Genomic DNA, 22,882 nt, shown 5'->3' on the forward strand with positions numbered 1-22,882 from the left:
ATTTACAGATTAATCATGGAAGGAATCTCGGGGAGACGCCTGACATGATTAATCTAGGACTTATTGGCAGCTATGGGCTGCCATTAACTCCTTATTACCCCGATTTGCCAACGCACTAGGGTAAATCGGGAAGAGCCGGGTACAGCCCCAGAACTGTCGCATCTAATGTATGCGGCAATTCTGGGCGGCTGCTAACTGATATTGTTAGGGTGGGGGGCTCCCCATAACGTGGAGCTCCCCATCCTGAGAATACCAGCCTTCAGCCATATGGCTTTATCTGGCTGGTATTAAAATTGGGGGGACCGCACGCCGTTTTTTTTAATTATTTAATTATTTATTTCACTGCACAGTATAGATACGCCCACCGGCTGCTGTGATTGGGTGCAGTGAGACAGCTGTCACTCAGTGTGGGAGCGTGTCTCACTGCAACCAATCATAGGCGCCGAAAAGCAGGAAAGCAGAGAATATGAGATTGATTAATGAGCGGCCGGCTTTTTCAAAAGAGGAAAAGCCACCGGAGTTTGAACAGCTGTGCAGCGCCGCGGCAGTGATCGGGGAACGGTAAGTAAGAGAGAGGGGGGGAACTGACCGACAGACTGTGAGAGGGGGACAGACAAGACAGAGAGAGACAGACCGACGGACTGAGGGAGATAGAATAAAAAAAAAAAATGACCGACATCGCTAGTAAAAAGCACAAAACGTGCGTTTTGGACATCGGAGTGCCACACAAGGTTTTCATGTAAAATCTTTCATGTATTAATCTCAAAAAGTAACATACACCAGCTCTATCTCACTATTGGGTATGTGCCCTTAACATTTCCGCCATGAAAATTCATTTTGGTGTCATTTTGGAAGGTTTTCTGGTGAGTCCGTAAAAATGGCGTAAAACTTGGACAAAATTGTTCACAGCTGTGACTTTTGAGTGATAAATGCTTCAAGGGGTCTTCCCCATGCTGTTGCCATGTCATTTGAGCACTCTTCTGAGACTTTTGTGACATTTTTAGGGTTTCTACATGCTGCCGGGGGTCATTTCACAAAAATACTCGGGTCTCCCATAGGATAACATTGGGCTCGGTGCTCGGGCCGAGTACACGAGTATCTTGGGATGCTCAGCCCGAGCCTCGAGCACCCGAGCTTTTTAGTACTCGCTCATCACTAGTCCCTAATTTTTTGGGGTTTTGCTTTTGCATGTCAGAAATGTTTATTTCTAAATTATGTGCAGTTATATTGGTTTACCTGGTGAAAATAAACAAGCGAGATGGGAATAGATTTGTTTTTTTTATTAAGTTGCCTAATAATTCTGCACAGTAATAGTTACCTGCATGAACAGATGTCCTCCTAAGATAGCCAAATCTAAAAAAAAAACCCACTACAACTTCCAAAAATAGTAAGCTGTGATATTTATGGGTTGATTGAGAACATAGTTGTTGATCAATAATAAATAAAATGCTCTAAAGTACAGCTTGCCTAATAATTCTGCACATGGAGTATGTATATATATATATATATATATATATATATATATATATATATATATACAGTAGTGACCAAAAGTTTAGACACACCTTCTCATTCAAAGAGTTTTCTTTATTTTCAATTTTCATGACTCTGAAAATTGTAGATTCACATTGAAGGCATCAAAACTATGAATTAACACATGTGGAATGAAATACTTAACAAAAAAGTGTGACACAACTGAAAATATGTCTTATATTCTAGGTCAGTCATGGCGAACCTTTTACAGGCCGAGTGCCCAAACTGTAGCCCTAAACCCAATTCTTTTTCCGAAGTGCCAACCAATCCTATTATGTAAATGATTAATTGTAACCTTACCTTTGCCGTCTTCTCTTCTCTTCAGCAGGGGGCATCACGCTCATTCTTACCACACATTGAAGCTGAGCCCCTGCCCTTTCCAGACACAGCAGTTGGATTGATCTTTCTGGAAAAAATTGCAGCATATTAGACAGAGATTATAGCCTGGAATGCAATCAGATGTCACCCTGTAATCCACATCTACATTTCAAAGTCTGAACATCCTGCAATCCCATAAAGACGTACGAGTGGCTCCCCTCCCCATCATTGTGTAGTTCTGTCCCCTTCCTCGGCCACTTCCTGGTAAACATGTCCCCCATCCTGATATATATTTCCTACATTTTGGTATATTTGTCCCCATCACGGCCCCATCCTGGTAAATGTCCTCCATCCTGGTAAATGTTACCCATTCTGGCATGTTCCCCCATGCTGGTAAATGTACCCCATCCTGACATATTGCCCATCCTTGTAAATGTTCCCCCATCATGGCATGTACCCCATTCCTGGTAAATGTCCTCCATCCTGGTAAATGTTCCCCCATCCCGGCATGTACCCCATTCCTGGTAAATGTCCTCCATCCTGGTAAATGTTCCCCCATCCCGACATGTACCCCATTCCTGGTAAATGTCCTCCATCCTGGTAAATGTTCCCAATCCTGGTTAATTTACCCCCATCCAGGTAAATGTACCCCTTCCTGGTAAATGTACCCTATCGTGGCATGTTTCCTCCATCCTGGCATGCATGTTTCCTCCATCCTGGCATGCATGTTTCCTCCATCCTGGCATGCATGTTTCCTCCATCCTGGCATGTATGTTTCCTCCATCCTGGCATGTATGTTTCCTCCATCCTAGCATGCATGTTTCCTCCATCCTGGCATGCATGTTTCCTCCATCCTGGCATGTATGTTTCCTCCATCCTGGCATGCATGTTTCCTCCATCCTAGCATGCATGTTTCCTCCATCCTGGCATGTATGTTTCCTCCATCCTGGCATGCATGTTTCCTCCATCCTGGCATGCATGTTTCCTCCATCCTCACATTCATGTTTCCTTCATCCTGGCATGCATGTTTCCTCCATCCTAGCATGCATGTTTCCTCCATCCTCACATTCATGTTTCCTCCATCCTGGCATGCATGTTTCCTCCATCCTGGCATGCATGTTTTCTCCATCCTCACATGCATGTTTCCTCCATCCTGGCATGCATGTTTCCTCCATCCTGGCATGCATGTTTCCTCCATCCTGGCATGTATGTTTCCTCCATCCTGGCATGCATTGTTCCCCACCCTGGCATGCATGTTTCCTCCATCCTGGCATGCATTACCCCCCCCCATGCTGGCAAGCATGTTTCCCCCCCATCCTAGCATGCATGTCCCCACCCCATGCTGGCATGTGCGTTCCCCCTCCCTCACCCCATGCTGGCATGTGCGTTCCCCCTCCCCCACCCCATGCTGGCATGTGCGTTCCCCCACCCCATGCTGGCATGTGCGTTCCCCCTCCCCCCCCCATCCTGGCATGCATGTCCCCACCCCATGCTGGCATGTGCGTTCCCCCTCCCCCCCCCATCCTGGCATGCATGTCCCCACCCCATGCTGGCATGTGCATTCCCCCTGCCCCACCCCATGCTGGCATGTGCGTTCCCCCTCCCCCACCCCAAGCTGGCATGTGCGTTCCCCTTCCCCCACCCCATGCTGGCATGTGCGTTCCCCCACCCCATGCTGGCATGTGCATTCCCTCTCCCCCACCCCATGCTGGCATGTGCGTTCCCCCTCCCCCACCCCATGCATGCATGTGCGTTCCCCCTCCCCCACCCCATGCTGGCATGTGCGTTCCCCCTCCCCCACCCTATGCTGGCATGTGCGTTCCCCCTCCCCCACGCTGGCATGTGCGTTCCCCCTCCCCCACCCCATGCTGGCATGTGCGTTCCCCCTCCCCCACCCCATGCTGGCATGTGCGTTCCCCCTCCCCCACCCCAAGCTGGCATGTGCGTTCCCCCTCCCCCACCCCATGCTGGCATGTGCGTTCCCCCTCCCCCACCCCATGCTGGCATGTGCGTTCCCCCTCCCCCCCCATCCTGGCATGCATGTCCCCACCCCATGCTGGCATGTGCATTCCCCCTGCCCCACCCCATGCTGGCATGTGCGTTCCCCCTCCCCCACCCCAAGCTGGCATGTGCGTTCCCCTTCCCCCACCCCATGCTGGCATGTGCGTTCCCCCACCCCATGCTGGCATGTGCATTCCCTCTCCCCCACCCCATGCTGGCATGTGCGTTCCCCCTCCCCCACCCCATGCATGCATGTGCGTTCCCCCTCCCCCACCCCATGCTGGCATGTGCGTTCCCCCTCCCCCACCCTATGCTGGCATGTGCGTTCCCCCTCCCCCACGCTGGCATGTGCGTTCCCCCTCCCCCACCCCATGCTGGCATGTGCGTTCCCCCTCCCCCACCCCATGCTGGCATGTGCGTTCCCCCTCCCCCACCCCAAGCTGGCATGTGCGTTCCCCCTCCCCCACCCCATGCTGGCATGTGCGTTCCCCCTCCCCCACCCCATGCTGGCATGTGCGTTCCCCCTCCCCCACCCCATGCTGGCATGTGCGTTCCCCGTCCCCCACCCCATGCTGGCATGTGCGTTCCCCCTCCCCCACCCCAAGCTGGCATGTGTGTTCCCCCTCCCCCACCCCAAGCTGGCATGTGCGTTCCCCCACCGCCACCCCACGCTGCCAAGTGCGTTCCCCCCCACCCCACGCTGCCATGTGCGTTCACCCCCACCCCACGCTGCCATGTGCATTCCCCCCACCCCACGCTGCCATGTGCGTTCCCCCACCCCATGCTGGCGCTGCCCCCCCATCTCCACCTTGGCACAGCCGCACACGAGTTATAAAAAAAAAAAAAAAGAAAGCGCAACACAAAACTTACCTGCACACGCTCCCCCGCTGCGCACTGCTGGGTCCTCAGTTCCCACGCGGCAGCAGACGGCGCCGGCGCCGCTCCTCCGTCTCCTAGGCAACACACCTGCAGCCTGGGAGAGGAGGAGTGTCAGAGCGGAGGAGAAATGTCTCCTCCGCTCCAACACAGATTTGATCTGCCGGCGCCACTGCACTAGCAGATCAAAGCTGCAGGATCGGGCGACAGCACGCGTGCCAGCAGAATGGGCTCAGCGTGCCCCTGGTGGCACGCGTGCCATAGGTTCGCCATCACTGTTCTAGGTTCTTCTAAGTAGCCACCTTTTGCTTTGGTTACTGGTTTGCACACTCTTGGCATTCTCTTGATGAGCTTCAAGAGGTAGTCACCGGAAATGGTTTTCACTTCACAGGTGTGCCCTGTCAGGTTTAATAAGTGGTATTTCTTGCCTTATATATGGGGTTGGGACCATCAGTTGTGTTGTGCAGGAGTCTGGTGGATACACAGCTGATAGTCCTACTGAATAGACTGTTAGAATTTGTATTATGGCAAGAAAAAAGCAGCTAAGTAAAGAAAAACGAGTGGCCATCATTACTTTAAGAAATTAAGGTCAATCAGACCGAAATATTGGGAAAACTTTGAAAGTGTCCCCAAGTGCAGTGGCAAAAAACATCAAACGCTACAAAGAAACTGGCTCACATGAGGACCGTCCCAGGAAAGGAAGACCAAGTGTCACCTCTGCTGCGGAGGATAAGTTTATCCGAGTCACCAGCCTCAGAAATCGCAGGTTAACAGCAGCTCAGATTAGAGATAGGGTCAAAGCCACACAGAGTTCTAGCAGCAGACACATCTCTAGAACAACTGTTAAGAGGAGACTTTGTGCAGCAGGCCTTCATGGTAAAATAGCTGCCAGGAAACCACTGCTAAGGACAGGCAACAAGCAGAAGAGACTTGTTTGGGCTAAAGAACACAAGGAATGGACATTAGACCAATGGAAATCTGTGCTTTGGTCTGATGAGTCCAAATTTGAGATCTTTGGATCCAACCACCATGTCTTTGTGTGACGCAGAAAAGGTGAATGGATGGACTCTACATGCCTGGTTCCCACAGTGAAGCATGGAGGAGGAGGTGTGATGGTGTGGGGGTGCTTTGCTGGTGACACTGTTGGGGATTTATTAAAAATTGTAGGCATACTGAACCAGCATGGCTACCACAGCATCTTGCAGCGGCATGCTATTCCATCCGGTTTGCGTTTAGTTGGACCATCATTTATTTTTCAACAGGACAATGACCCCAAACACACCTCCAGGCTATGTAAGGGCTATTTGACTAAGAAGGAGAGTGATGGGGTGCTACGCCAGATGACCTGGCCTCCAGAGTCACCAGACCTGAACCCAATCGAGATGGTTTGGGGTGAGCTGGACCGCAGAGTGAAGGCAAAAGAGCCAACAAGTGCTAAGCATCTCTGGGAACTCCTTCAAGACTGTTGGAAACCATTTCCGGTGACTACCTCTTGAAGCTCATCAATGCCAAGAGTGTGCAAAGCAGTAATCAAAGCAAAAGGTGGCTACTTTGAAGAACCTAGAATATAAGACATATTTTCAGTTGTTTCACACTTTTTTTTTAAGTATGTCATTCCACATGTGTTAATTCATAGGTTTGATGCCTTCAATGTGAATCTACAATTTTCAGAGTCATGAAAATAAAGAAAACTCTTTGAATGCGAAAGTGTGTCCAAACTTTTGGTCTGTACTGTGTGTGTGTATATATATATAAATATATATATATATATATATATATATATATATATATATATATGTGTCTGTGTATGAATGTGTCCATTGTGATTACAACTAAATAGTTTACTTATGACAAGCAGGAGGGTTGTGCATATTAGATCAGAGCTCGCTGACGGATTCTCAGTTAACTTACTTTGCAGTCAGATGTGCTGGGAAATAAAGAACCTGTAAAAGGCACACAGAGTAACATTTATACAGAATTTGAATTTCAAGCAATATTTTTAGTTCCATTTACATGCATTAAAGTAAAGAAAATGTAAGATCGCCCTAAAGATATCTATACCCTTCAAATGAAAAGATTCAATGTGTCAAAGAACACTGAATGCATGTATATATATTATTATTTTGACCATTTCTCATTTTCAAAAAATAAATACAAAATGTATTGCTTGGAAATTCAGAGACATGTTGTCAGTAGTTTATAGAATAAAAGAACAATTTACATTTTACTCAAAAATATATAAAGAGAAAAATCAGAAAAACTGAAAATGTTGCAGTTGTCTCTTAATATTCACCAGATATATATATATATATACTTACATGCACCGCACGCTGACATCACAATGGCTTAGAATCCTCAGTGACAGAATGATGATGTCACAATCGGCCCCTGTGTGTCACAGTGAGTGACGGAATCATTCCGGTCACTTTCTATTGTGTGTTGCAGTCACGAGTTGTGTTTTGCAAAATTTGTTATAGAAAGCGATAGATATTTATTAATATTTATTATCATTATTATTATTATTATTAATAATAATATTATTATCATCAGCGACCTCCGGTGGACAGAGGGAAAGGTACGTGACACTTAGTGTAATGAGTAATAGGGGTCTTTGCAGGGGGGAGACACAACCTGCAGAGGATTATAGAGGGACATGTAGAGATTCCTGGAAATTGCCATTAACCCTTTCAGAACATGGCCAATATTACTTCCTCTTCATCTGTATTTTTCTGTCCACACAGCCATGTGAAAGCTTAATGTTTTGTGATATGAATTGTTGTTTTGAAAAACACCATTCATTTTATTATATAGAAAAATGGGAAAAAAATGACAACTGAGGTGAAATGGTGAAAAAAAAAAAGTTTAGCAACTTTGTTAGTGCTGCCTTTTTACCGCATTCATTTTGTGGTAAGATTAATCTGGAAATGTGATTCAGTGTGATTACAGCAACACCAAATATATTTTTTTATTATTATTATTATTATTATTATTATTATTATTATTATTACTCAAGTGGCTGCAACAATTTCAGAGCTGTATAAAAAAAATTATTTGATTCACCATTTTATGAGCCCGGGGCTTGTTTTTTCCATGGCGAGTTGACAATTTTATAGACACCATTTTGGGACACACAAAATTTTGGGGAAATTCACAGTAAAAAAAATATATAAAATATATATATATATATATATATATATATATATATATATATACATACACACACACACAAGGCTCTGGCAAAAGTCAAGAGACTACTGCAAAATTGTCAGTTTTTCTGATTTTTCTCTTTATAGGTATATGTTTGGGTAAAGTGTAAATTGTTCTTTTATTCTATAAACTACTGACATCTCTGAATTTCCAAGCAATACATTTTGAACTTATTTTCTGAAAATGAGAAATGGTCAAAATAACAAAACAATGCACAGTGCTTTCACACCTCAAGTAATGCAAAGAAAACAAGTTTATAATCATTTGAAAACAACAATACTAATAGTGTTTTACCTCAGGAACAGTTCAGAAATCAATTTTTTGTGTAATAGCCATGAGTTTTAATCACAGCTTTCATGCGTATTGGCTGCTTACACTGCTTTTGGGTGACCTTATGCCACTCCTGGTGCAAAAAAGTAAGCAGTTCTTTGTTTGATGGCTTGTGACTACCCATCTTCCTTTTGATTATATTCCAGAGGTTTTCAATGGGGTTCAGGTCTGGAGATTGGGCTGGCCATGACAGGGATTTGATGTGGTGGTCCTTCATCCACACATTGATTGACCTAGCTGTGTGGCATGGCGCATTGTCCTGCTGGAAAAACCAGTCATCAGAGTTGGGGAACATTGCCTGAGCAGAAGGAAGCAACTGTTTTTCCAGGATAACCTTCTATGTGGCTTCATTCATACGTTCTTCTCAAAGTTTAATCTGCCCAATTCCAGCCTTGCTGAAGCATCCCCAGATCATCACCGATCCTCCATCAAATTTCACAGTGGGTGCAAGACACTGTGGCTTGTATACCTCTCCAGGTCTCCATCTAACCATTAGATGACCAGGTGTTGGGCAAAGCTGAAAAGGACAATGCGCCATGCCATAAAGCTAGGTTAATCAATGTGTAGATGAAAGGATGAAGGACCACCACATCAAAGCCCTGTCATGGTCATAGAATAAAAGAACAATTTACATTTTATTCAAAAATATATAAAGAGAAAAATCAGAAAAACTGAAAATTTTGCAGTTCTCTCTTAATATTCACCATATATATATATATATATATATATATATATATATATATATACACACACATTATATACATGCACCGCACACTGACATCATAATGGCTTAGAACCCTCAGTGACAGAATGATGATGTCACAATCGGCCCCTGTGTGTCACAGTGAGTGACGGAATCATTCCGGTCACTTTCTATGGTGTGTTGCAGTCACAAGTTGTGTTTTGCAAAATTTGTTATAGAAAGCGATAGATATTTATTATTTCTTTTATTATTATTATTATTATTATTAATAATAATAATATTATTATCATCAGCGTCCTCCGGTGGACAGAGGGAAAGGTACGTGACACTTAGTGTAATGAGTAATGGGGGTCTTTGCAGGGGGGAGACACGACCTGCGGAGGATTATAGAAGCAGGGCCGGCTCCAGGTTTTTGTGGGCCCTGGGCGAAAGAGTCTCAGTGGGCCCCATCCACACATAGACATGCACAGATACATACACATACAGGCATACATACACATACTTATTTAAAGAGAAATTCACAAAAACACATAAATAGACATAAATCTAGACACAGTCAAATACACTGCCATACATAGATACACATCATACATACACACACACACATTATTTTTATATATTTATCCTGTATATATATTTCTAATATTGGGAAGCCGGCAACAGCCTCATTCACTTCCCGGCTTGTCTAACAGACATGGCCGCACATAGGGCACACTAACACTGCTGTATATATGTGAAGCCCCACAGGTGTTGTGTCGGTGCATTACCTTCAGGGACTCCACTCAGCTGGATCTGGTCACAGGTAGGAGATCTTCTTCTTGTCGTGACGCCACTCTCAGTATTGCGGTCAGTGGGGGGGGGGACCGCCACTGCAGGTTGAGGGACGCCTGGGGCTGATGGTGAGTGCAGTTAGTTGGAATAGCCCCCTGAGAGTGAGGCAAGCCCCAGGGCCCTGTGTAGATGTGTAGAACTACAAGGCGCAGAATGACTCAACACAGGCAGGATGTCTTTCAGGGTTTTTACTCACAGTTGATGGCAGGGTGAGTGACCCGGGCGTAGCTGGGATGAACCAAGTGGGAACCCGGTATCCTTCAGGCTGACTTGTGAGGGTGACTACTAACTCGCCTTCCTTAGCCCTTGGTGGTTTGGGGTAACCCCGACTTTGAGTCCCTATGGGGGTCACCCAGGGAAGATGCTGCAGCCTCTCTCCCCTTCGGTTGCCGTTTGCTTGTCGCCTGGACCAGGCCACTCCAGCTGCTTGCCTCCTGTGACCTATGGGCCCTAACTGTGGCTACGTGGCTGCGGCTTTTGTAGTGTTGTGGCGTGGGCTTTGAGAGCCCCACACCGGCAGGTTTAGCAAAAGAAAGCTGGATCTATCTCCGCTTCGGGATCTGCCGCCCGTTTGGGCCTGGTACTCTCTAGCAGTCTCCTTACTTCCCACTCCGTTGCTCTCTCTCTAGCTGAAGATGGATTTCGGGTAGCACTCCTAGTTGACCGTTCTCCCCCGTCGGTAGCCACTGCGCGGACGCTGTCAGACTACAGCAGCCCAGGGGAAGGGGTCAGCTCTCCTCGGAGCTCCCTGGACTCTGCTCTGAACCGGCTCACATCTGGGACCTTCACTGCTGCTCCTGTCTGAGCTTCACTTTCCTGCTCCTCACTCCTCCACACTCTGCTGCAGACTCTAGACTGTTTACTCCTCCTTCTCTTTTCCCTTTTGTGCCTGCCTACGCCACCTAGCAACCAGACTCTCTTACCACACCCCTTGAGAGGAGATGGAGGCTTTTGGCCCCCTCCACTATTCCAGTGAAGGTGAAGGCTTTTCCCCCTCCTGGGATCCCCAGGGGTCCTCTCATGGGTACATGTGTGAGACCTGATCACTATGCGCCTGTGTACCACACCCCGGTCAGCCTTCTGGATTACCTGTATTGTACTGTCCCCAGCATGGGTGCAGTACTCAGTGGTGCCTGACCAGGTCAGGGGCGCCACATTCCCCCTTAGTTATCACCAGCACGTCCTCGGGCTGCAAGACAACATTTTAAAATGCATAAAACATTAAAACATGTAAAACATTTTTAAAAGCACCAGGTACCATACATCACCACCCTCCACCCACAAGTCCGTTAACTCACCCAAACCCTTTCAGGAGGCAGGTCACCGGTCCTTTTGGTAACCAGATCTGGGCCATCTACTTCCCCAGACCTTTCCTCCAATCTGCCTCTCCCGTTGGCCGCGGCTTCAGCCACTTCTGGCAGGATGTAGAGGCGGCTTTCATGGGCTGGTGGTTTCAGGGTATACCTGGCTTGGTGGATCCGCGCCTTCAGCCTCTTCTGGCAGGATGTAGAGGCGGCCTCCACAGTTGGTGCTGACCAGGTACCCTCTTTGTGGTGGAGAGCCAGGCCCCATAAACAGGCATGCTCTCTGGTCGCAGGTGAGCCAAGGCCCTATATACGGACGGGCTCCTCCTGGTTGCAGACGAGCCAAGCCCCTAAACAGGCTGACTCTGGTGGTGGTGGTGCCCTTTTGGTGTAACTATTTACACTGCGAGAGTTTGTGGCTATAGCCAGTTCATAGCCTTAAGGTTTATTTCTCACATCAGTTTATGTGGGCACATTCTTGAACTTTAAAACGTTGCAAAACAAACTTTCCAAACTGGTCAAAACTTGCTGTACTTCACTTGAACTTATGCAGACTCCTCTTCACCAGGGCTTGGGCCTGTAGGGCTGCGGCACCTGTTGCTTTCTTGACCTTTTTCCTCATCTGTAGTTGTCTCGTCATTAGGTCTTTGGTCTTTTCTTTCTTCTTCTTTGGGACATGGCACTACATCTAGGGCATACCACCCTCTTTCTCCTTGGTGCATGGTGAACTGTACGGAGTCTCCCATCTTTAAGTTTCTGCCAGGGTGTCCTCTGGGCAGATTAGCTCTGACGTCTCTCCTATTAACAAAAATGCCTTCTTTGATACCAGGTGCTACGATGAACCCGTATCCTGACTTGAGGCTGAAGTCCTCCACTACTCCTCTGCAAAGGGGTCCTCGGACCTGTGCTTTGGCTCTTCTCAGGAACCTTTTTTCTTGTAGGTCTCTGGCCGTGATGTCATCTCTCTGCTCTGGGGATGGCGGTGCAGGGGAAAACTGAGTTCTGCTGCGGCGCTGTGTCTTGCGGGCTGGATTCTGCGAAGTGCAGCTTACAAGCTCCCAGGTAGGGCGGTTGGGCAGGTCTTCTTCGTCAGCAGGAGGTGTCAGGTCTTCCTCGTCCCAGCGGGAATATGGCAGCATCTCCGGCTCTGGGACTAGCACTGCTGCTGGCTCCGGGGGCAACTCCTCAGCTTCTTGCCCTCCTCTCCCCCTTAGTTCTTCGCTGCTCTCTGGTCGTGGCAGCGCCGGGGATGAGTGTTTCTCAGCTGGCCCAGGCGGTGGACTCTTCAGCGTGGTTGCTGCAGGGGTTGCCTTAGGGGTGTGCGGAGGGAGCATGTATCGGTCCACCATCTCCTGTGGGAACTTGGCCTCCATGTCAGCCTTCAGCTGCCAGTATGCGGGGTCCTCCCCCAGCGTGGGCTTTCCAGCAGGGACCTCTTTGGACTCGGGAGCGGTGTCTGCTCTGGCCTTGCAGGCCGGGGGAAAATGGTGATGCAATCTCTTGGCGGGCCGCGCCCTGTATGGCGGCGGCCTGGTCTTGGCGGGCCGCGCCCGGCATGGCGGCGGCCTGGTCTTGGCGGGCCGCGCCCTGTATGGCGGCGGCCTGGTCTTGGCGGGCCGAGCCTGGCGTGGCGGCGGCCTGGATCTGCGTCGCTGTTGCGGCCAGTTCTTGGCGGGCCGGACTGGGCATTGCAGCCGCGGTCTGAATTGGCGTCGCATCCTCGATGGGGTCCGTGCAGGCTGGGCTGGGCGTCGCTGCAGTGATCGGGGCTTGACGGGCCGCACCCGGCGGGGCTGCGGCCTGGTTCAGCATCTCACTTGCGGCTCGGACGAGCGTCGCTGCTGCGGTGGGGTCTTGGCGGACTGGGCTCAGCAGGGTGGCAGCCTGGGTCAGCGTCACACCTGCGGCACGGATGAGTATCGCCGTGGCAGTCGGACCTTTGCGGGCCAGGCGGGGTGTCGCTGCGGCGGCCTGGATTTGGCGGGCCGCACCTTGCGTGGCTGCGGCCTCGCTCAGCGTCGCCGCGCCAGGCGCCTCTTCTGGGACCGCGGTCGTAGCAGCAGGGGTCGGAGCACTTGCGCTGGCCGGGGCAACTCTGGACTCACCCATCGGTGGCACCATCGGGATCTGAGTCGTCGCCGCTCGATCTGGCAGGCGTCGCGCGGCTCCCTCCTCGTAGGTCCGAACCGCCGCAGCCATCTCCAGAAGCTCCATGCGTTCCTCTCTGAGCTGTCGCATAATCCTGGCCTCCAGCTGATCGCAGAAGATAGCAAGCTCCCGGCACCACCAGGCAGCAGAGCCTGGTTCTGGGTATCCACGTCCGGACTCCATCTCTTCTCTCTGCAGCAGCAGGCTTGTGGCTCTCTTTCCTTCCCGCCGTCTCTGGACGCTTCCGCTCTCTTCACAAGCGAGGTCAGAACTCTGCAGGGGATCTCTGGGTAGCCACACCTCTTCGTGGGCGGTAACTTCTTCCAGCGCGGGCTGCTGTTGTTTTTCGGCGCGCTTTTCATGGTGGCAATATGGCGGCGCTTCCAATTTTTCAAGCGGACCGCCCAGGCACATGGTCACCTGTGTGAACAGGTCTAGTCCTCATCCTGTTCGTGACGCCAGATGTGAAGCCCCACAGGTGTTGTGTCGGTGCATTACCTTCAGGGACTCCACTCAGCTGGATCTGGTCACAGGTAGGAGATCTTCTTCTTGTCGTGACGCCACTCTCAGTATTGCGGTCAGTGGGGGGGGGGACCGCCACTGCAGGTTGAGGGACGCCTGGGGCTGATGGTGAGTGCAGTTAGTTGGAATAGCCCCCTGAGAGTGAGGCAAGCCCCAGGGCCCTGTGTAGATGTGTAGAACTACAAGGCGCAGAATGACTCAACACAGGCAGGATGTCTTTCAGGGTTTTTACTCACAGTTGATGGCAGGGTGAGTGACCCGGGCGTAGCTGGGATGAACCAAGTGGGAACCCGGTATCCTTCAGGCTGACTTGTGAGGGTGACTACTAACTCGCCTTCCTTAGCCCTTGGTGGTTTGGGGTAACCCCGACTTTGAGTCCCTATGGGGGTCACCCAGGGAAGATGCTGCAGCCTCTCTCCCCTTCGGTTGCCGTTTGCTTGTCGCCTGGACCAGGCCACTCCAGCTGCTTGCCTCCTGTGACCTATGGGCCCTAACTGTGGCTACGTGGCTGCGGCTTTTGTAGTGTTGTGGCGTGGGCTTTGAGAGCCCCACACCGGCAGGTTTAGCAAAAGAAAGCTGGATCTATCTCCGCTTCGGGATCTGCCGCCCGTTTGGGCCTGGTACTCTCTAGCAGTCTCCTTACTTCCCACTCCGTTGCTCTCTCTCTAGCTGAAGATGGATTTCGGGTAGCACTCCTAGTTGACCGTTCTCCCCCGTCGGTAGCCACTGCGCGGACGCTGTCAGACTACAGCAGCCCAGGGGAAGGGGTCAGCTCTCCTCGGAGCTCCCTGGACTCTGCTCTGAACCGGCTCACATCTGGGACCTTCACTGCTGCTCCTGTCTGAGCTTCACTTTCCTGCTCCTCACTCCTCCACACTCTGCTGCAGACTCTAGACTGTTTACTCCTCCTTCTCTTTTCCCTTTTGTGCCTGCCTACGCCACCTAGCAACCAGACTCTCTTACCACACCCCTTGAGAGGAGATGGAGGCTTTTGGCCCCCTCCACTATTCCAGTGAAGGTGAAGGCTTTTCCCCCTCCTGGGATCCCCAGGGGTCCTCTCATGGGTACATGTGTGAGACCTGATCACTATGCGCCTGTGTACCACACCCCGGTCAGCCTTCTGGATTACCTGTATTGTACTGTCCCCAGCATGGGTGCAGTACTCAGTGGTGCCTGACCAGGTCAGGGGCGCCACATATACATCACAAGAGAGGCTGGGGACAAACACAATACTGGGGGAATACATATTACTGAGGAAAGGGGTATACAGCTCTAGAGGAGGGCAGTGACTGAGGTGGGGGGGACAGCTGTGAGGTGGGGGTTGACATGCAGCTCTGGGTGTATACAGCTCTGGGGTGGGGGGGGGGGCATACAGCACCTGGGTGGAGGGGACATACAACTCTGGGAGTATAGTAGTATGCAGCCCCATATTGTGTTATGAAGCCCCCATTGTCCTCCATATAGTATTATGTAGCCCCCATATGCACTATGCAGCCCCCATATAGCACAATGCAGACCCAGATAGCATTAGGAACCTTCATGTAGTATACAGCACACATATAGCACAATGCAGACCCAGATAGCAATAGGCACCCTCATGTAGTACACAGCCCCTAAATACCACAGTGCAGAGCCAGATAGCATTAGGCACCCTCATGTAGTACACAGCACCTATATAACACAGTGCAGAGCCAGATAGCATTAGGTATCCTCATGTAGTACACAGACCTATATAGTACAGTGCAGACCCAGACAGCACAGTGGAGAGCCAGATAGCATTAGGCACCCTCATGTAGCATACAGCTTGTATATAGCATAGCCTGTATATAGCACAGTGCAGAGCCAGATAGCAGTAGGCACCCTCATGTAGAATACAGTGATTAATACTCAGTGGCGTAACTAGAGTTTGATGGGCCCTGGTGCAAAATTTGGACCGGGGCCCCCCTCCACGTACACCGACACTTAGGGTGCGGGATAATGACACTAACACTCGGGGTACAGGATAATGATGCTGACACTTGGCTCTTACCCTCAGCACCCAGGTTTCCCATGATCTGAAATCCCTCTACCAGTACCCAGCTTTCCCATGTTCTGATATCCATCTTTCCCTCAGCACCCAGCTTTCCCATAACAGAGTAAAGCTGGGTGCTGAGAGATGTATAGCAGAGCATGGGAAAGCTGGGTGCTGAGGGAAAGAGCGTTTTTCCCTCAGCACAAAACATTCCTATCCCATACTTGTATCTTTGTCCTCCTTGTATATAGATCTCCAAATACTATAATGGCCCCCACATAGCCTTCCATATAATATAAAGGGTCCCACATAACCCGTCATATATTATAATGCACCCCCATAGTTCTCCATGTATTATAATTCACCCCATAGTACTCCATATATTATACTGCACCACAGTCCTCCATGTTTTATAACGCACACCCATGTGTGACCATGTGTAAGGTAGCCTCCATATTTCTCCATTTATTATAATGTAGCCCCGATAGTGCTATATGTATTATAATGTAGCGCCATAAATCATCATATTGTATTATGCAGCCCCATACTCCTGCATGTATAATGCACCCCTAGTCCATGTATAAGGTGTCCTTCATTTTGTATTATGCAGCCCCATACTCCTCCATGTATAATGCACCCCTTGTCCATGTATAAGGTGTCCTTTATGTTTATTATGCAGTCCCATAGACCTCCATGTATCATGGAGCCAGGCCCCTCCAGGCCTCCATGTGTCATGCAGCCAGCAAAATAAAAAACAAGTACCTCTCTTCTCCTTCCGACCCCTGCGACTGCGGTAGTTACGCCCCTGCCCCCATATGTCATACACCCTGCACCCCCATATAACACACACTACACCCCCATATCTCACACACCCTGCTTCCCATACAGCCTGCACCCCCATATCACACACACTACACCACCATATCACACACACTACACCCCCATATCTCTCACACCCTGCTTCCCATACAGCCTACACCCCCCATATCACACACACACACTGCTCCCTATACAGCCTGTGTGAAGCCCCACGGGTGTTGTGTCGGTGTCGGTGCGTTACCTTCAGGGACTCCACGTTGCTGGATCTCCGTCACTGGTAGGAAATCTTCTGTTTTTGATCGTGACGCCACTCTCAGTATTGCGGCCAGTAGGGACCGCCACTGCAGGTTGAGGGTCGCCTGGGGCTGATGGTGTGTGCAGTTAGATGTAGTAGCCTCCTGAGAGTGAGGCAAGCCCCAGGGCCCTGTGTAGGTTTGTAGTACCACAAGTCGCAGAATGACCACACAGGCAGGATGTCTTTCAGGGTTTTTACTCACATTAGATGGCAGGGTGAGTAGCCCGGGCGTAGCTGAGATGAACCAGATGGGAACCAGGTGTCCTTCAGGCTGACTTTATGAGGGTGACTACTGACTCGCCTTCCTTAGCCCTTGGTGGTTTGGGGTAACCCCGACTTTGAGTCCCTATGGGGGTCACCCAGGGAAGATGCTGCAGCCTCTCTCCCCTTGTTGTTTGCCGTGTGCTTGTTCCCCGGACCAGGCCACTCCAGCCTCTTGCCTCCTATGACCTATGGGCCCTAACTGCGGTTACGTGGCTGCGGCTTTTGTGGTGATGTGGTGTGGGCTTTGAGAGCCCCACACCGGCAGGTTTAGCAGAAGAAAGCTGGATCTATCTTCGCTTCGGGATCTGCCGCCCGGTTGGGCCTGGTGCTCTCTAGCAGTCTCCTTACTTCCCACTCCGTGCACTCTCTAGCTGAAGCTGGCTTTCAGGCAGCACTCCTAGTTGACCGTTCTCCCCCGTCTGTAGCCACTGCGCGGGCGCTGTTAGACAGCAACAGCCCCACAGGTCTGCTCCTCACTGAGCCCTATGGAGTTCTGCTCTAACCGACTCACTGGTGGGTTTTTTTCCATCTCTGCTCTTTCTGCTGACATCTCCTCAGTCCGAGCTCCAAGCTCTAACTAACTCCTCCTATCTCTCTTTCCTTCCCCACTTGTGTCTGCCTACGCCACCTAGCAACCAGACTCTCTTACCACACCCCTTGAGAGGAGATGGAAGCTCTCACCCCCTCCACTATTCCAGTGAAGGCGTAGGCTCTGCCCCCTCCTGGGTTCCCCAGGGGTCCTCTCTTAGGTACATGTGTGAGGCCTGATCACTATGCGCCTGTGTTCCACACCCCAGTCAGCCATCTGGATTACCTGTATTGTACTGTCCCCAGCATGGGTGCAGTACTCAGTGGTGCCTGACCAGGTCAGGGGCGCCACATTCCCCCTTAGTTATCACCAGCACGTCCTCGGGCTGCAAGACAACATTTTAAAATGCATAAAACATTAAAACATGTAAAACATTTAAAAGCACCAGGTATCAGACATCACCACCCTCCACCCACAAGTCCGTTAACCCACCCAAAACCCTCTCACGTTGGCCGCAACTTCAGCCACTTCTGGCAGGATGTATAGGCGGCTTTCATGGGCTGGTGGTTTCAGGGTATACCTGGCCTGGTGGATCCGCGCCGTCAGCCTCTTCTGGCAGGATGCAGAGGCGGACTCCACAGTTGGTGCTGACCAGGTACCCTCTTTGTGGTGGTGAGCCAAGGCCCCATAAACAGGCGTGCTCTCTGGTTGCAGGTGAGCCAAGGCCCTTTTCTACGGACGGGCCCCCCTGGTTGCAGACGAGCCAAGCCCCTAAACAGGCTGGCCCTGGTGGTGGTGCCACTGGTGTAACTATTTACACTGCGAGAGTTTGTGGCTATAGCAAGTTCATAGCCTTAAAGTTTATTTCTCACAATAGTTTTTGTGGGCGCATTTCTTAAACGTTGCAAAACAAAACTTTTCAAAACTGATCAAAACAGTAACTTCTCTTCTTACTTTCCTTTACTTTACTCCTCTTTTTCACTAGGGCGAGGGCACGTTGGGCACTGGCACCTGTGACTTTCTTGCTCTTTGTCTCTGTCTTCATCTGTAGGATCTTTATCTTTCCGTTCTTGGTCTTCATCTGTTTCCTTTTCTGTATCTGTTTCTTTATCTCTGTCTTGTCTTTCTTGTCTTTCTTGTCTTTCTTGTCTTTCTTGTCTTTCTTGTCTTTCTTGTCTTTCTTGTCTTTCTTGTCTTTCTTGTCTTTCTTGTCTTTCTTGTCTTTCTTGTCTTGGACATGGTGCTACATCGAGCGCATACAATCCCCTTTCACCTTCATGCAGAGTGAACTGTACTGCTTCTCCAATTTTCAAATTTCTGCCGGAATGTCCTCTGGGCAGGTGGGCTTGAACATCTCTCCTGTTAAGAAATATGCCCTCTTTTATTCCTTTCACTACAATGAAGCCGTATCCACTTTTCAGGTTGAAGTCCTCTACTATTCCTCTGTAAAGGGGTCCTCTAGCCTGGGCTTTGGACCTTCTTAGGCACCTTTTCTCCTCCAGATCTCTGGCTGTAACCTCTTTCTGTTCTGGGGACTGTGGTGTCGGAGGACGCTTTGATCTGCTGCGCCGTGTCTTGCGGGCTGGGTTCATGCCTGCAGGCTCCCAGGTGAGGTCTTTGGGCTGATCTTCGTCTGCTGACGGTGTCAAGTCTTCCTCCTCCCAGCGGGAATAGGGCAGCATCTCCGGCTCTGGGTAGGGGTCTGCTGCGGCTGGCGTCGGAGTTAGCCCTTCTGCTTCCTGGCCTCCTCTCCCCCTTAGTTCTTCCTGGCACTCCTCTGGTGGCAGGACTGGGGATGGACTTTCTTCTGCTGGCCCGGGCGGGGGACTCTCCGGCGCGGCTGCAGGGGTTGCCTGAATCTCCTCAGGGGTGCATGGGGGGCGCAGGTACAGATCCACCAACCACTGGGGAAACTTGGCTTCCATGTCAGCCCTCATCTGCCAGTATTCTTCCTCCAGCGTGGGCTTCCTATCAGAGACCTCCGTGGATTGGGGAGCGGTATCAGCTCTGGCCTTGCAGGCCGGGGTAAATGGTATGTCTCTTTTATCTTGGCGGGCCGCGCCCTGTATGGCGGCGGCCTGGTCTTGGCGGGCCGGGCAGGGCATCGCTGCGGCGGCCTGGTCTGTGCGGGCCGGGCAGGGCATCGCTGCGGCGGCCTGGTCTGTGCGGGCCGGGCAGGGCATCGCTGCGGCGGCCTGGTCTGTGCGGGCCGGGCAGGGCATCGCTGCGGTGATCGGAGCTTGGCGGGCCGCACCCGGCGGGGCTGCGGCCTGGTTCAGCATATCACTTGCGGCGCGGACGAGCGTCGCTGCTGCGTTGGGGTCTTGGCGGGCTGGGTTCAGCAGGGTGGCAGCCTGGGTCAGCGTCACACCTGCAGCACGGATGAGCACTGCCGTGGTGGTCGGAGCCCTGCGGGACAGGCGGGGCATCGCTGCAGCGGCCTGGGCTTGGCGGGCTGCTTCTAGCGTGGCTGCGGCCTGGTCCAGCATCGCCGCGCCGGGCGCCTCTTCGGGGACCGCGGGCGTGGCTGCAGGGGTCGGGGCACTCGCGCTGGCCGGGGCATCACTTGACTCACCCACCGGTGGCAGCATCGGGGTCTGCGTCGTCGCCGCTCGGTCTGACATGCGTCGCGCGGCTCCCTCCTCGTAGGTCCGCACCGCCGCAGCCATCCCCAGGAACTCCGCGTACTCTTCTCTGACCTGCTCTATGACCCGGGTCTCCAGTCGATCACAGAACTGGGCCAGCTCCCGATACCACCAGGCAGCGGAGCCTGGTTCTGGGTTCCTGCTGTCAGACGCCATTCCTTCTGCGCCGTCTTCCGCACGATCTCCCAGCGGTGGCCTCGTCGCTGCCTCCTGTAGCAAGCTGTCCAGCTTCTGTTCTGCCTCTTTCAGCAGCTTCTCTCCCAGCAGCAGGCTTGTGGCTCCCTTTCTGTTCCGCCGTTTCTCGACGCTTCCACTCTCATAGCTGGCAAGGTCAGAACTCTGCAGGGGATCTCTGGGTAGCCACGCCTCTTCGTGGGCGGTAACTTCTTCCAGCGCGGGCTGCTGTTGTTTTTCAGCGCGCTTTTCATGGTGGCAATATGGCGGCGCTTCCAATTTTTCAAGCGGACCGCCCAGGCACATGGTCACCTGTCTCAACAGGTCTAGTCCTTATCCTGTTCGTGACGCCAGATGTGAAGCCCCACGGGTGTTGTGTCGGTGTCGGTGCGTTACCTTCAGGGACTCCACGTTGCTGGATCTCCGTCACTGGTAGGAAATCTTCTGTTTTTGATCGTGACGCCACTCTCAGTATTGCGGCCAGTAGGGACCGCCACTGCAGGTTGAGGGTCGCCTGGGGCTGATGGTGTGTGCAGTTAGATGTAGTAGCCTCCTGAGAGTGAGGCAAGCCCCAGGGCCCTGTGTAGGTTTGTAGTACCACAAGTCGCAGAATGACCACACAGGCAGGATGTCTTTCAGGGTTTTTACTCACATTAGATGGCAGGGTGAGTAGCCCGGGCGTAGCTGAGATGAACCAGATGGGAACCAGGTGTCCTTCAGGCTGACTTTATGAGGGTGACTACTGACTCGCCTTCCTTAGCCCTTGGTGGTTTGGGGTAACCCCGACTTTGAGTCCCTATGGGGGTCACCCAGGGAAGATGCTGCAGCCTCTCTCCCCTTGTTGTTTGCCGTGTGCTTGTTCCCCGGACCAGGCCACTCCAGCCTCTTGCCTCCTATGACCTATGGGCCCTAACTGCGGTTACGTGGCTGCGGCTTTTGTGGTGATGTGGTGTGGGCTTTGAGAGCCCCACACCGGCAGGTTTAGCAGAAGAAAGCTGGATCTATCTTCGCTTCGGGATCTGCCGCCCGGTTGGGCCTGGTGCTCTCTAGCAGTCTCCTTACTTCCCACTCCGTGCACTCTCTAGCTGAAGCTGGCTTTCAGGCAGCACTCCTAGTTGACCGTTCTCCCCCGTCTGTAGCCACTGCGCGGGCGCTGTTAGACAGCAACAGCCCCACAGGTCTGCTCCTCACTGAGCCCTATGGAGTTCTGCTCTAACCGACTCACTGGTGGGTTTTTTTCCATCTCTGCTCTTTCTGCTGACATCTCCTCAGTCCGAGCTCCAAGCTCTAACTAACTCCTCCTATCTCTCTTTCCTTCCCCACTTGTGTCTGCCTACGCCACCTAGCAACCAGACTCTCTTACCACACCCCTTGAGAGGAGATGGAAGCTCTCACCCCCTCCACTATTCCAGTGAAGGCGTAGGCTCTGCCCCCTCCTGGGTTCCCCAGGGGTCCTCTCTTAGGTACATGTGTGAGGCCTGATCACTATGCGCCTGTGTTCCACACCCCAGTCAGCCATCTGGATTACCTGTATTGTACTGTCCCCAGCATGGGTGCAGTACTCAGTGGTGCCTGACCAGGTCAGGGGCGCCACACCTGCACCCCCCATATCCCACACACACACACACTGCTCCCCATATCCCACACACACTGCTCCCCATACAGCCTGCACCCCCCATATCCCACACACACTGCTTCCCATACAGCCTGCACCCCCCAGATCTCACACACTACACCCCCATATGTCACATACCCTGCTCCCCATACAGCCTGCACCCCCCATATCACACACAATACACCCCCATATCACACACACCCTGCCCACATATCTCACCCTGCCTGTACCCCAACTTACCCCTCTCAAACACTCTGAACCTCTTCACATCCTTCTGTCAGTCTGCAGCCCTCATATGCCCCTCACCCTGCAGCCCCCCTCACCCTCATGTCCCCTCTTTTCTTATTACCAGTCATGTGTCCACATCTCCTTCAGCCAGGATTCAGTATCTTGCTTTCTGCCCGGCATCCTGTGTCTCCTCCCACACAGTCACATGGGCGTGACATCATCGCAGGTCCTGCAGGATGGAGATTCCGTCTGCTGTGCACTGCAGGTCAGGAGCACTCCTGCAGCTCAGACACGGCTGGTGGCCTCTCCAGGTCAGGGGCCCCTCTACTGACACTGGGCTCCCCTGACTCACAGGCCGGCCACTACTCAGCGCCACTACACATAGGGGCCCGGCAGCCGGCTCTGCAGAGCGGCTGCCGGGCCCCTATGTGTACTAGTGTCGCTGTGTAGTGGCCGGCCTGTGAGTCAGGGGAGCCCAGTGTCAGTAGAGGGGCGGCTCACGTCTCCTCGTTCCCCCGCTGATCCGGTC

At 51.7% G+C, this 22,882-nt stretch overlaps 1 protein-coding gene across 1 annotated transcript in view; it reads left to right on the forward strand.

Moving 5' to 3' along the window:
• The first annotated feature begins 7,214 nt into the window (after positions 1-7,214).
• The window catches only part of LOC142254895 (protein spinster homolog 1-like), a 33,818-nt gene continuing 18,150 nt past the window's right edge, over positions 7,215-22,882 (forward strand). The window contains exon 1 of the mRNA XM_075326252.1: positions 7,215-7,303. The gene's annotated coding sequence lies outside the window, so the exon portion shown is untranslated. The remainder of the gene's footprint in view (positions 7,304-22,882) is intronic.

This window comes from Anomaloglossus baeobatrachus, chromosome 10 (assembly GCF_048569485.1).
Source record: "Anomaloglossus baeobatrachus isolate aAnoBae1 chromosome 10, aAnoBae1.hap1, whole genome shotgun sequence".
NCBI classification, from domain to species: Eukaryota; Metazoa; Chordata; class Amphibia; order Anura; family Aromobatidae; genus Anomaloglossus; species Anomaloglossus baeobatrachus.